The 13,351-nt window shown below is 49.9% G+C and overlaps 1 long non-coding RNA gene across 1 annotated transcript in view; it reads right to left on the reverse strand.

Annotated features, from left to right (window-relative positions):
- Positions 1-305: 305 nt before the first annotated feature.
- LOC138774261 (uncharacterized) overlaps positions 306-13,351 on the reverse strand; it is a 63,742-nt gene continuing 50,696 nt past the window's right edge. Inside the window, exon 3 of the long non-coding RNA XR_011360279.1 lies at positions 306-463. This is a non-coding gene — a long non-coding RNA (uncharacterized lncRNA). The remainder of the gene's footprint in view (positions 464-13,351) is intronic.

A 13,351-nucleotide genomic window follows, 5' to 3' on the forward strand; every position in this document is an offset into this window, starting at 1 on the left:
ATTGCTTATTTAGGATACTACCTGGGTTTTAGAGCCATATACCCTGCTACATATGTCATCAGTGTCTGGTTTTGACTATCTCCTAGTAGTTTACAGCGGGGTGCAGCCTGTATCATTAGGTTACCCTGACCTGCTCACACCTCTGCTGCTGTTTTCCATGTGTGGTTTTCTGAAATTTTTACTGCTACAATGTTGTTATATTTTTAATCAATAAAGTTTTGGATTCTAACATTATAGAAGCTCAACAGTGAGCTATTATCTATACATACATTTGTGTATCCATCTTGGATGAATCAGCCAATCAGTGGCAGAGGTGGGACCCCGCTACAGCTGCTGACAGGTCACGTCCCAGGTTCTTTCTCTAACCAGGAAGTAGACAAGGACCGGAGCGGCAGTAAGCGGGCACCAGCACTGGAGCCGGGGAGGTAAGCGCAAGATGGTCACCATAGCAATGTGATGGAATCTGCAACAGAAGCATCGAAACTTATCCAAATCTGGGAAAATAATGCTGCTTAATATAACATCACATTTTCTGGCTACAAACATCCAATAAAAAGTTTGTCAGAATGAAAAATAATAAAACTTACCTGTGATGGCGGTCACTGACACATCAACGCGAGTTCACCTCTTCATCCCGAAATTCTGAGGGTAATTCATGCAACCCCCCCCCCCCATATAATTATATATAAGGGGTGTGTGTGTGTGTGTACTGTGTCGGTGCTTGACGAGGAATCACAGAGTCTCTTGTTTACTCTGAAGATTCCTGACTCGTCCTCTCTAGTGGAAGCTTAAAGGGGTTATCCAGCACTACAAAAACATGGCCACTTTTTCCCCCTCTCTGGTCTCCAGTTCAGGTGTGGTTTCCATTTCCATTTACTTTAATGGAACTGAGTTCCAAACCCCACCCTATCTGGAGATGAGAGGGGAAAAAGTGGCCATGTTTTTGTAGCGCTGGATAACCCCTTTAACACTGCATAGTGTGTTGTGAGGTTACTTGAGGAGAAACTGTGAGGAGCATCCTACCTCTACAGAGTCTAAAGGCAAAAGACCCTGCACTTCCTCTACCCATGTGACTTCCTTCCTACAGCAGGTGTAACCTGTGCTGTGAGTGGGTGAGGAGTGTGCGTGTGAAAGTAGAGAGAGATGATAGGTGAGAAGAAGAAAAACTCTCATTGGTGTACAGACCCATGTGGTACATAAGCAAAAGAATAACCCTTAGAGTACTACAGCTGTGCAATATCTAGATACACATAGTTATAACAGTGACATGTTGTGGCAAAACTCTGGTACTACTACTTTACCACTTACTCTTAAAAGTACAAGCTTTTACGAAGGGTGTAACCAATAGCAACACCCGTGGTGGGACACCACGTAGCCCTGATCTGCCCCCGGCGGGGCGGGCAGTGTTCCTAACGGTCTTACTGGACCATGGAGCAAATGACTAACTGCACCGGAACAGCACGGAGGAGGAAGGTAAGAGACATCCTGTAAGAGACATCCTATAAGAGACATCCTATAAGAGACATATCATCCTCCTCAGAGTCCCTTGTGCAATAGGGACATATCAGCAGGCATCTAGTTCCCCTGTAAGTCCGACAATTCCACCACAAACATGCACAATGGCTCTGGTCCAGCACACATACACGCTGCTTTCATTGTGGGTGTAAGGCATCGGCTGAAACCCACCGTGCTTAATCTTCATCAGGATAGAGACTGATATACACCAGACTGTCACCCATCCCCTGATATCAGGCAATTTAGACAACTTTCCCCTCCTGTGTCCGGGGGCCATAATTATTAGGTAACAATCAGCAGACATATGGCCGACTATACAGAAGGAAAGATGTAGCGCCAGCTATAAGCATCACACAGCGGTCTGACCAATGTTCTTCTGCTCTTTCCCGACTTCCATCCCGCCATACACTTGCACACTCAGACACTAACATAATGGGGGGGATTTATGAAGACCGGTGTCCAAGTCTTATATTAGGCCCCGCCCTCTTTTTTGCGGCAGGATACACTAAGAGGCGCACACCTCTTAGTGAGTCCGGCCCGGGCGCCTAATTTGGTGTAGATTTGTGTAAATCATGATAAATGAGGCGCAGGAGGAGGCCCGTCTCCTTCCCGCCTCATCACGCCCCCCCCCCCCCCCGCAAGCTCCACCAGCCCGCCCATCGGGCGAACGTGGCACACGGGAGGCGTATGCCAGGGAGAAGAGGCGAATCTGCTCCTTCTCCCTGGCGTATGCCTCGGGCGGACATTTTGTAAATCTCCCCCATTGTGTTTGTGATGACTCTTTATGTGGCTGACTGCAGAGGGAACCAGGTCTATGGGAGCCCAGCATACCCCAAGGGCCAATTCACATGCAGCAGATCTCATTGGTTTGAATGGGGTTGTTTCATGGCAGGTACATGGATTTCTGCAGTCAGATGAATGGGGCCGTCAGGAAGGTTTACACCTCATACAGCCTGTAGGAAGGGGTTGACGAGGCAATGGCCCATATCATCCATTGTTGTCACCGTCCTCCTGTCTCTAATGGCCCTATTCCACGGAACGATTATCGTTCATTTTCGGACGATATCGACCGCTACGGACGATAATCGTTCCGTGGAATAGAGTGCAACGATCAGCCGACATCGTTCATGTCGGCTGATCGTTGCAGTCGCTTGTTTTTCAACATGTTGAAAAACAAGCGACTGATATAGCAGCGATCTGCTGCCGTCGCTCCGCTGAATAGGAGCATCGGCAGCAGACGCTGCTATATCCTATGGGCTGCCCGGACGATCAGCGATCCTCCGAGCAGCCCCCCCGCAGCTCCCCGCCGCCCCACCCGCACTCACCCGCTCGCTGCAGCCGCGTTGAATAGCGGCGGCAGCGAGCGGCGAACGAGGAGCAAACGAGCGCTAATAGCGCTCGTTTGCTCCTCTAAAACGGCCCGTGGAATAGGGCCATAAGGCGGCTCCTCAGCTCCTGGGAGGTCAGGCTTCTTATATGGACAATAGGCCTCATAGCAACCGCTCACATGTGTTCCCTTCTCTCCTGGCCAGTGGCAGCGACGCCATAAATACTAAAGTGTATCTGTCACAGAAACCTAGAAGATTAACGGCAGAAGAGCCCCCCTGCTCCGTCTAGTCTAGGGCCGTTTTAATACATTGGTGGGCCCAGTGCACAGCGCTCAAGTGTGGGCCCCCCCCCCCTTCCCTTTCGGCACATTGTATAATGTACTGAATTTGCCCCCACACTGTATCAAGAGCCCCAATACATACAGTAGTTACCTTATAACACTCCTACCACCATACAGTGATTACATATTACATAAAAACTGCACTGAACAAAACAGAAAGATATCACCAATGATACCATTACATAATACCGCCACATCATGACCCCTAACACTACAACCCTATAACAGAGTACAGTTACATCCAGTGACTCACCGGGGGCGTCTTCTCCGATCAGAGTCTGTCACCTTTTCTTTTTCTCTCCATCCAGCCTGGGCCACCTTGAAGTCTTCTCCTGGCTGTGAATCTTCTCTCCAGAATCTGCCAGACAAATATTTTAGGCTCCAACACATACAGTAGTTAGGTCCCTTATACCCCTATACAGTAGTTACACCCCTCTGTACTCCTACATAGTTACACCCCTCTGTGCCTCCATAGTTTTAAGGTGTCCCTGTAGTATATAGCCCCTCATGTGCTCCTCCAGTTATATACAGCCCTCCTGTGCGCTCCCCCATTAGTATATAGCCCCCCTGTGCACTCTCCCCAGTAGTATATAGCCCCCTGTGCTCACCCACAATAGTATATAGCCCCCCTGTGCACTCTCCCCAGTTGTATATAGCCCCCCCTGTGCTCTCCCACAATAGTATATAGCCCCCCTGTGCTCTCCCCCAATAGTATATAGCCCCCCCTGTGCTCTCCAATAGTATATAGACCCCTATGCTCTCCCACAATAGTATATAGCCCCCCTGTGCTCTCCCCCAATAGTATATAGCCCCCCTGTGCTCCCCCCCAATAGTATATAGCCCCCTGTGCTCTCCCCAATAGTATATAGCCCCCCTGTGCTCTCCATAATATATAGCCCCCCTGTGCTCTCCCCCATAGTATATAGACCCCTGTGCTCTCCCACAATAGTATATAGCCCCCCTGTGCTCTCCCACAATAGTATATAGTCCCCCTGTGCTCTCCCACAATAGTATATAGCCCCCCTGTGCTCTCCCCCAATAGTATATAGCCCCCCTGTGCTCTCCAATAGTATATAGACCCCTATGCTCTCCCACAATAGTATATAGCCCCCCTGTGCTCTCCCCAATAGTATATAGCCCCCCTGTGCTCCCCCCAATAGTATATAGCCCCCTGTGCTCTCCCCAATAGTATATAGCCCCCCTGTGCTCTCCCCCATAGTATATAGACCTCTGTGCTCCTCAATAGTATATAGCTCCCTGTGCTCCCCAATAGTATATAGCCCCCCTGTGCTCCCCAATAGTATATAGCCCCCTGTGCTCCCCAATAGTATATAGCTCCCCTGTGCTCCCCAATAGTATATAGCCCCCTGTGCTCCCCAATAGTATATAGCCCCCTGTGCTCCCCAGTAGTATATAGCCCCATGTGCTCCCCAGTAGTATATAGCTCCCCTGTGCTCCCCAGTAGTATATAGCTCCCTTGTGCTCCCCAGTAGTATATAGCTCCCCTGTGCTCCCCCATAGTATATAGCTTCCATGTGCTCCCCATAGTATATAGACCCCTGTGCTCCCCAGTAGTATATAGTCCATTGTGCTCCCCCATAGTATATAGCCCCCTGTGCTCCCCCATAGTATATAGCTCCCCTGTGCTCCCCAGTAGTATATAGCCCCCTGTCCTCCCACGTAGTATATAGCCCCCTGTCCTCCCCCATAGTATATAGCTCCCCTGTGCCCCCCCATAGTATATAGCCCCCTGTGCCCCCCCATAGTATATAGCTCCCCTGTGCCCCCCCATAGTATATAGCTCCCCCTCCCATATAACATTGAAAAAAACAAACACTGTTACTCACCTGGGTCCACACGTTCCTCTTCTCTTCCCTCTTGTGGCCGCACTTCCTCCGGTCACAGGAGGCTGCACTCCCCTCACCCTCGCGCCGACGCTCCAGTGACGTCGGGCGCTAGAGGGAGAGTGCGGCCTCTTGTGACCGCAGGAAGTGCGGCCACAAGAGTCACTGACAGGGAGGGAGCCAATGGCTCTCTCTCTGTCAGTGTCGCTGCTGCTGCAGCGCTGAAGCGCCGCAGCAGCAGCGGGCGGGGGCAGCGGCGAACGCCGGGGGGGCCCTGCAGGGGGCGCCATGGAGGGGTAAGTAGATTACCCATCCATGGCGCTCCCCCCTGACAGGCTGGTGGCCGGAGCCGGCCGGCCTGCTCGGGGGGGCCCCTTTAACCAGTGGGCCCGGTGCACGTGCACCATGTGCCCTCTGGTTAAAGCGGCCCTGAGTCTGTTATTGTAGATTTACTTACCACATCTGCTGGAAGTTTCCTCCAAGCATCTACTACTCTTTCAGTAATATTTTTCCATGTTGCTTTTGATCTTTCCCACAATAACCTCTGACTGTGTCCTCTTCTTCTTGTGTTCAGTTTCTTCACTCCTGAACCTTATTCAGCCCTTTAAGATAGTTAAAGAAGCATTCCGCTTCCTGCATCAGACTGGTACATATACTTACCATTAATTGGTGTCCTGCAGCCTGGCATTATGCAGTTCCTATGGTGCCGTACAAATCCCATAGGCAACCATGTGACCTCATCACTGAACCTTACCCACCAACCCTTCTCCTATGTCACTATACTTACCCACCAACCCTTCTCCTAGGTCACTATCCTTACCCACCAACCCTTCTCCTAGGTCACTATCCTTACCCACCAACCCTTCTCCTATGTCACTATACTTACCCACCAACCCTTCTCCTAGGTCACTATCCTTACCCACCAACCCTTCTCCTATGTCACTATCCTTACCCACCAAACCTTCTTCTATATCACTATCCTTACCCGCCAACCCTTCTCCTATGTCACTATCCTTACCCACCAACCCTTCTCCTATGTCACTATCCTTACCCACCAAACCTTCTTCTATATCACTATCCTTACCCGCCAACCCTTCTCCTAGGTCACTATCCTTACCCACCAACCCTTCTCCTATGTCACTATACTTACCCACCAACCCTTCTCCTAGGTCACTATCCTTACCCACCAACCCTTCTCCTATGTCACTATCCTTACCCACCAAACCTTCTTCTATATCACTATCCTTACCCACCAACCCTTCTCCTAGGTCACTATCCTTACCTACCAACTCTTCTCCTAGGTCACTATCCTTACCTGCCAAACCTTCTTCTATATCACTATCCTTACCCGCCAACCCTTCTCCTATGTCACTATCCTTACCCACCAAACCTTCTATGTTACTATCCTTACCTACCAACCCTTCTCCTATGTCACTATCCTTACCCACCAACCCTTCTCCTATGTAACTATCCTTACCTACCAACCCTTCTCCTCAGTGGCGTAGCCACCGTGGTCGCGGGGGTCGCCGCCGCGACCGGGCCCGCCACAAGGGGGGCCCGCGGGGCCCCCCGATCAATCGCTCTTGTGACCGCAAGCATTGTTTTGCTTGCGGTCACAAGAGACTGGCTCCGTCTTTCCCACGGCTTCTGCGCGGCTGCCGGGGGTGTCGCGTCTTACCCCCGGCAGCGCGCGCATCCCAGAACTCCCTGCGCGCCTTGGGCCCTGACTTCCGGTTTCCGGCGCGCAGGGAGTTCTGGGATGCGCGCGCTGCCGGGGATAAGACGCGGCAGACGCGCAGCAGCCGGGGACAGATCGAAGGAGTGAGGATCAACGTGGGAGCGCGATGTCAGGTGAGTTAAGTTTTGTTTTTTTATCAGCCTGTACGGGTGGGGGGAAAGGAGGGGGGCATCTATGAGGGTGGGGGGAAAGGAGGGGGGCATCTATGAGGGTGGGGGGAAAGGAGGGGGGCATCTATGAGGGGGGGGGGAAAGGAGGGGGGCATCTATGAGGGTGGGGGGAAAGGGGACCATCTATAAAGGGGGGGAAAGGAGGGGGGCATCTATAAAGGGGGGGAAAGGGGACCATCTATAAGGGAGGGTGGGGGGAAAGGGGACCATCTATAAGGGAGGGTGGGGGGAGAGGGGGCCATCTATAAGGGAGGGGGTAGAGGGGGCCATCTATAAGGGAGGGGGTAGAGGGGGCCATCTATTTGGGGGGGCAACATAGGGGGAGAGGGAATACACAGAGGGGGGCATATATTATTAGGGGGTCACATAGAGTCAGGGCTACCCACTAAATGAGGGTGTAAAGGGGACAGTACAGATGTGCAGTGTGTAGAGAGATGAGGATGGTGTCAGTGTGAGGAGACTAATATGTCTGTCTGGCAGATTCTGTGGATTTGTGGCTCAGAGAAGTTCTCATAACGGCCCAGGACGGATGGAGAAGATGATGAAAAGGAAAGAACTCAGATCAGAGAAGACGTCCCCCTGTGAGTCACCTGATATAACTGCACTGTAATGTATATGGTGTATAGAGCCTGTGTAGAGCTGGGGCCACCTCTATATGACTGGATGAGGTGATTTAGTGTACTGGATTTGGTCAGTAACAATATGGTGGTGATGGTAGTGGTTGTGGTGTGGCGGTAATGTTTCCTCCCTATATACTGGTATTACTGGTAATATTGGTCTCAGTATACAGGATTTGGTCGGTAACAGTATGGCGGTAATAGGTAATATCTGTCTTGGTGTGTGTGTGTATATATATATATACATACAGTGGTACCTTGGTTTAAGAGTAACTTCGTTTAAGAGCGTTTTGGTTTAACAGCTCACAGTTTTTCAAAATTGTGACTTGGTTTAAGAGCATTGCTTTGGTTTAAGAACTTCCTGTATTGGGTGGGAGCGCGAGTGGAGAAGGGGCATGGCCTGCATAGCGGGGTCTACAGCACTGTACTCTAAACACCTTCCAAATCATAGCAGATCCCCTTCAGGCTGGGGCTTACATCAGGGGACAGGACTGTGTGTGGGGGGGTAATCTCTCCATAGCTGTAACCCCTCTCTCCCCGGACAGAGTGCTGCATGTATGTGCCCACATCTGCCCTGCTCCTTCCTTCCTGCTCCCTGCAGTCTCTGTCAGCCCTTGTGTTTCCCATCCTCTCCATTACTGTACAGTACAGAATAATAAATATATTTGGGGTGTGGAACCAATTGTCTGCATTTACATGATTTCTTATAGGAAAATTTGCTTTGGTTTAAGAGTGGATTTGGATTACAAGCACGGTCCTGGAACGAATTATGCTCATAATCCAAGGCACCACTGTGTATATATATATATATATATATATATATATATATACATACACACACACAACAATAGCATCACTTGGTCGTGAAAGGAGGGGGGGGGGGGCCCAAGTTGGCCTCTCGCACCAGGGCCCAGGAGACATTAGCTACGCCCCTGCTTCTCCTATGTCACTATCCTTACCTACCAAACCTTCTCCTATGTCACTATCCTTACCTACCAACCCTTCTCCTATATCACTATCCTTACCTACCAACCCTTCTCCTATGTCATTATCCTTACCTACCAACCCTTCTCCTATATCACTATCCTTACCTACCAACCCTCCTCCTATGTCACTATCCTTACCTACCAACCCTTTTCCTATGTCACTATCCTTACCCACCAACCCTTCTCCTATGTCACTATCCTTACCCACCAACCCTTCTCCTATGTCACTATCCTTACCCACCAACCCTTCTCCTATGTCACTATCCTTACCTACCAACCCTTCACCTATATCACTATCCTTACCTACCAACCCTTCTCCTATGTCACTATCCTTACCTACCAACCCTTCTCCTATGTCACTATCCTTACCTACCAACCCTTCTCCTATATCACTATCCTTACCCACCAACCCTTCTCCTATGTCACTATCCTTACCCACCAAACCTTCTTCTATATCACTATCCTTACCCGCCAACCCTTCTCCTATGTCACTATCCTTACCCACCAACCCTTCTCCTATGTCACTATCCTTACCCACCAAACCTTCTTCTATATCACTATCCTTACCCGCCAACCCTTCTCCTAGGTCACTATCCTTACCCACCAACCCTTCTCCTATGTCACTATACTTACCCACCAACCCTTCTCCTAGGTCACTATCCTTACCCACCAACCCTTCTCCTATGTCACTATCCTTACCCACCAAACCTTCTTCTATATCACTATCCTTACCCACCAACCCTTCTCCTAGGTCACTATCCTTACCTACCAACTCTTCTCCTAGGTCACTATCCTTACCTGCCAAACCTTCTTCTATATCACTATCCTTACCCGCCAACCCTTCTCCTATGTCACTATCCTTACCCACCAAACCTTCTATGTTACTATCCTTACCTACCAACCCTTCTCCTATGTCACTATCCTTACCCACCAACCCTTCTCCTATGTAACTATCCTTACCTACCAACCCTTCTCCTCAGTGGCGTAGCCACCGTGGTCGCGGGGGTCGCCGCCGCGACCGGGCCCGCCACAAGGGGGGCCCGCGGGGCCCCCCGATCAATCGCTCTTGTGACCGCAAGCATTGTTTTGCTTGCGGTCACAAGAGACTGGCTCCGTCTTTCCCACGGCTTCTGCGCGGCTGCCGGGGGTGTCGCGTCTTACCCCCGGCAGCGCGCGCATCCCAGAACTCCCTGCGCGCCTTGGGCCCTGACTTCCGGTTTCCGGCGCGCAGGGAGCTCTGGGATGCGCGCGCTGCCGGGGATAAGACGCGGCAGACGCGCAGCAGCCGGGGACAGATCGAAGGAGTGAGGATCAACGTGGGAGCGCGATGTCAGGTGAGTTAAGTTTTGTTTTTTTATCAGCCTGTACGGGTGGGGGGAAAGGAGGGGGGCATCTATGAGGGTGGGGGGAAAGGAGGGGGGCATCTATGAGGGTGGGGGGAAAGGAGGGGGGCATCTATGAGGGTGGGGGGAAAGGAGGGGGGCATCTATGAGGGTGGGGGGGGAAAGGGGACCATCTATAAAGGGGGGGAAAGGAGGGGGGCATCTATAAAGGGGGGGAAAGGGGACCATCTATAAGGGAGGGTGGGGGGAAAGGGGACCATCTATAAGGGAGGGTGGGGGGGAGAGGGGGCCATCTATAAGGGAGGGGGTAGAGGGGGCCATCTATAAGGGAGGGGGTAGAGGGGGCCATCTATTTGGGGGGGCAACATAGGGGGAGAGGGAATACACAGAGGGGGGCATATATTATTAGGGGGTCACATAGAGTCAGGGCTACCCACTAAATGAGGGTGTAAAGGGGACAGTACAGATGTGCAGTGTGTAGAGAGATGAGGATGGTGTCAGTGTGAGGAGACTAATATGTCTGTCTGGCAGATTCTGTGGATTTGTGGCTCAGAGAAGTTCTCATAACGGCCCAGGACGGATGGAGAAGATGATGAAAAGGAAAGAACTCAGATCAGAGAAGACGTCCCCCTGTGAGTCACCTGATATAACTGCACTGTAATGTATATGGTGTATAGAGCCTGTGTAGAGCTGGGGCCACCTCTATATGACTGGATGAGGTGATTTAGTGTACTGGATTTGGTCAGTAACAATATGGTGGTGATGGTAGTGGTTGTGGTGTGGCGGTAATGTTTCCTCCCTATATACTGGTATTACTGGTAATATTGGTCTCAGTATACAGGATTTGGTCGGTAACAGTATGGCGGTAATAGGTAATATCTGTCTTGGTGTGTGTGTGTATATATATATATACATACAGTGGTACCTTGGTTTAAGAGTAACTTCGTTTAAGAGCGTTTTGGTTTAACAGCTCACAGTTTTTCAAAATTGTGACTTGGTTTAAGAGCATTGCTTTGGTTTAAGAACTTCCTGTATTGGGTGGGAGCGCGAGTGGAGAAGGGGCATGGCCTGCATAGCGGGGTCTACAGCACTGTACTCTAAACACCTTCCAAATCATAGCAGATCCCCTTCAGGCTGGGGCTTACATCAGGGGACAGGACTGTGTGTGGGGGGGTAATCTCTCCATAGCTGTAACCCCTCTCTCCCCGGACAGAGTGCTGCATGTATGTGCCCACATCTGCCCTGCTCCTTCCTTCCTGCTCCCTGCAGTCTCTGTCAGCCCTTGTGTTTCCCATCCTCTCCATTACTGTACAGTACAGAATAATAAATATATTTGGGGTGTGGAACCAATTGTCTGCATTTACATGATTTCTTATAGGAAAATTTGCTTTGGTTTAAGAGTGGATTTGGATTACAAGCACGGTCCTGGAACGAATTATGCTCATAATCCAAGGCACCACTGTGTATATATATATATATATATATATATATATATATACATACACACACACAACAATAGCATCACTTGGTCGTGAAAGGAGGGGGGGGGGGGGCCCAAGTTGGCCTCTCGCACCAGGGCCCAGGAGACATTAGCTACGCCCCTGCTTCTCCTATGTCACTATCCTTACCTACCAAACCTTCTCCTATGTCACTATCCTTACCTACCAACCCTTCTCCTATATCACTATCCTTACCTACCAACCCTTCTCCTATGTCATTATCCTTACCTACCAACCCTTCTCCTATATCACTATCCTTACCTACCAACCCTCCTCCTATGTCACTATCCTTACCTACCAACCCTTTTCCTATGTCACTATCCTTACCCACCAACCCTTCTCCTATGTCACTATCCTTACCCACCAACCCTTCTCCTATGTCACTATCCTTACCCACCAACCCTTCTCCTATGTCACTATCCTTACCTACCAACCCTTCACCTATATCACTATCCTTACCTACCAACCCTTCTCCTATGTCACTATCCTTACCTACCAACCCTTCTCCTATGTCACTATCCTTACCTACCAACCCTTCTATGTCACTATCCTTACCTACCTGCCCTTCTCCTATGTCACTATCCTTACCTACCAAACCTTCTCCTATGTCACTATCCTTATCCACCAAACCTTCCCCTATGTCACTATCCTTACCTACCAACCCTTCTCCTATGTCACTATCCTTACCTACCAACCCTTCTCCTATGTCACTATCCTTACCTACCAACCCTTCTCCTATGTCACTATCCTTACCCACCAACCCTTCTCCTATGTCACTATCCTTACCTACCAACCCTTCTCCTATGTCACTATCCTTACCCACCAACCCTTCTCCTATATCACTATCCTTACCTACCTGCCCTTCTCCTATGTCACTATCCTTACCCACCAACCCTTCTCCTATGTCACTATCCTTACCTACCAACCCTTCTCCTATGTCACTATCCTTACCCACCAACCCTTCTCCTATATCACTATCCTTACCCACCAACCCTTCTCCTATGTCACTATCCTTACCTACCAAACCTTCTCCTATGTCACTATCCTTACCTACCAACCCTTCTCCTATGTCACTATCCTTACCTACCAACCCTTCTCCTATGTCACTATCCTTACCTACCAAACCTTCTCCTATGTCACTATCCTTACCTACCAACCCTTCTCCTATGTCACTATCCTTACCTACCTGCCCTTCTCCTATATCACTATCCTTACCCACCAAACCTTCTCCTATGTCGCTATCCTTACCTACCAAACCTTCTCCTATGTCACTATCCTTACCTACCAACCCTTCTCCTATGTCACTATCCTTACCCACCAACCCTTCTCCTATGTCACTATCCTTACCTACCAACCCTTCTCCTATGTCACTATCCTTACCTACCAACCCTTCTCCTATGTCACTATCCTTACCTACCAACCCTTCTCCTATATAACTATCCTTACCTACCAAACCTTCTCCTATGTCACTATCCTTACCTACCAACCCTTCCTCTATATCACTATCCTTACCTACCAAACCTTCTCCTATTTCACTATCCTTACCTACCAACCCTTCTCCTATGTCACTATCCTTACCTACCAACCCTTCTCCTATGTCACTATCCTTACCCACCAACCCTTCTCCTATGTCACTATCCTTACCTACCAACCCTTCTCCTATGTCACTATCCTTACCCACCAACCCTTCTCCTATATCACTATCCTTACCTACCTGCCCTTCTCCTATGTCACTATCCTTACCCACCAACCCTTCTCCTATGTCACTATCCTTACCTACCAACCCTTCTCCTATGTCACTATCCTTACCCACCAACCCTTCTCCTATGTCACTATCCTTACCCACCAATCCTTCTCCTATGTCACTATCCTTACCTACCAACCCTTCTCCTATGTCACTATCCTTACCTACCAAACCTTCTCCTATGTCACTATCCTTACCCACCAATCCTTCTCCTATATCACTATCC

Source organism: Dendropsophus ebraccatus, chromosome 15, assembly GCF_027789765.1.
Source record: "Dendropsophus ebraccatus isolate aDenEbr1 chromosome 15, aDenEbr1.pat, whole genome shotgun sequence".
Classification (NCBI taxonomy): Eukaryota; Metazoa; Chordata; class Amphibia; order Anura; family Hylidae; genus Dendropsophus; species Dendropsophus ebraccatus.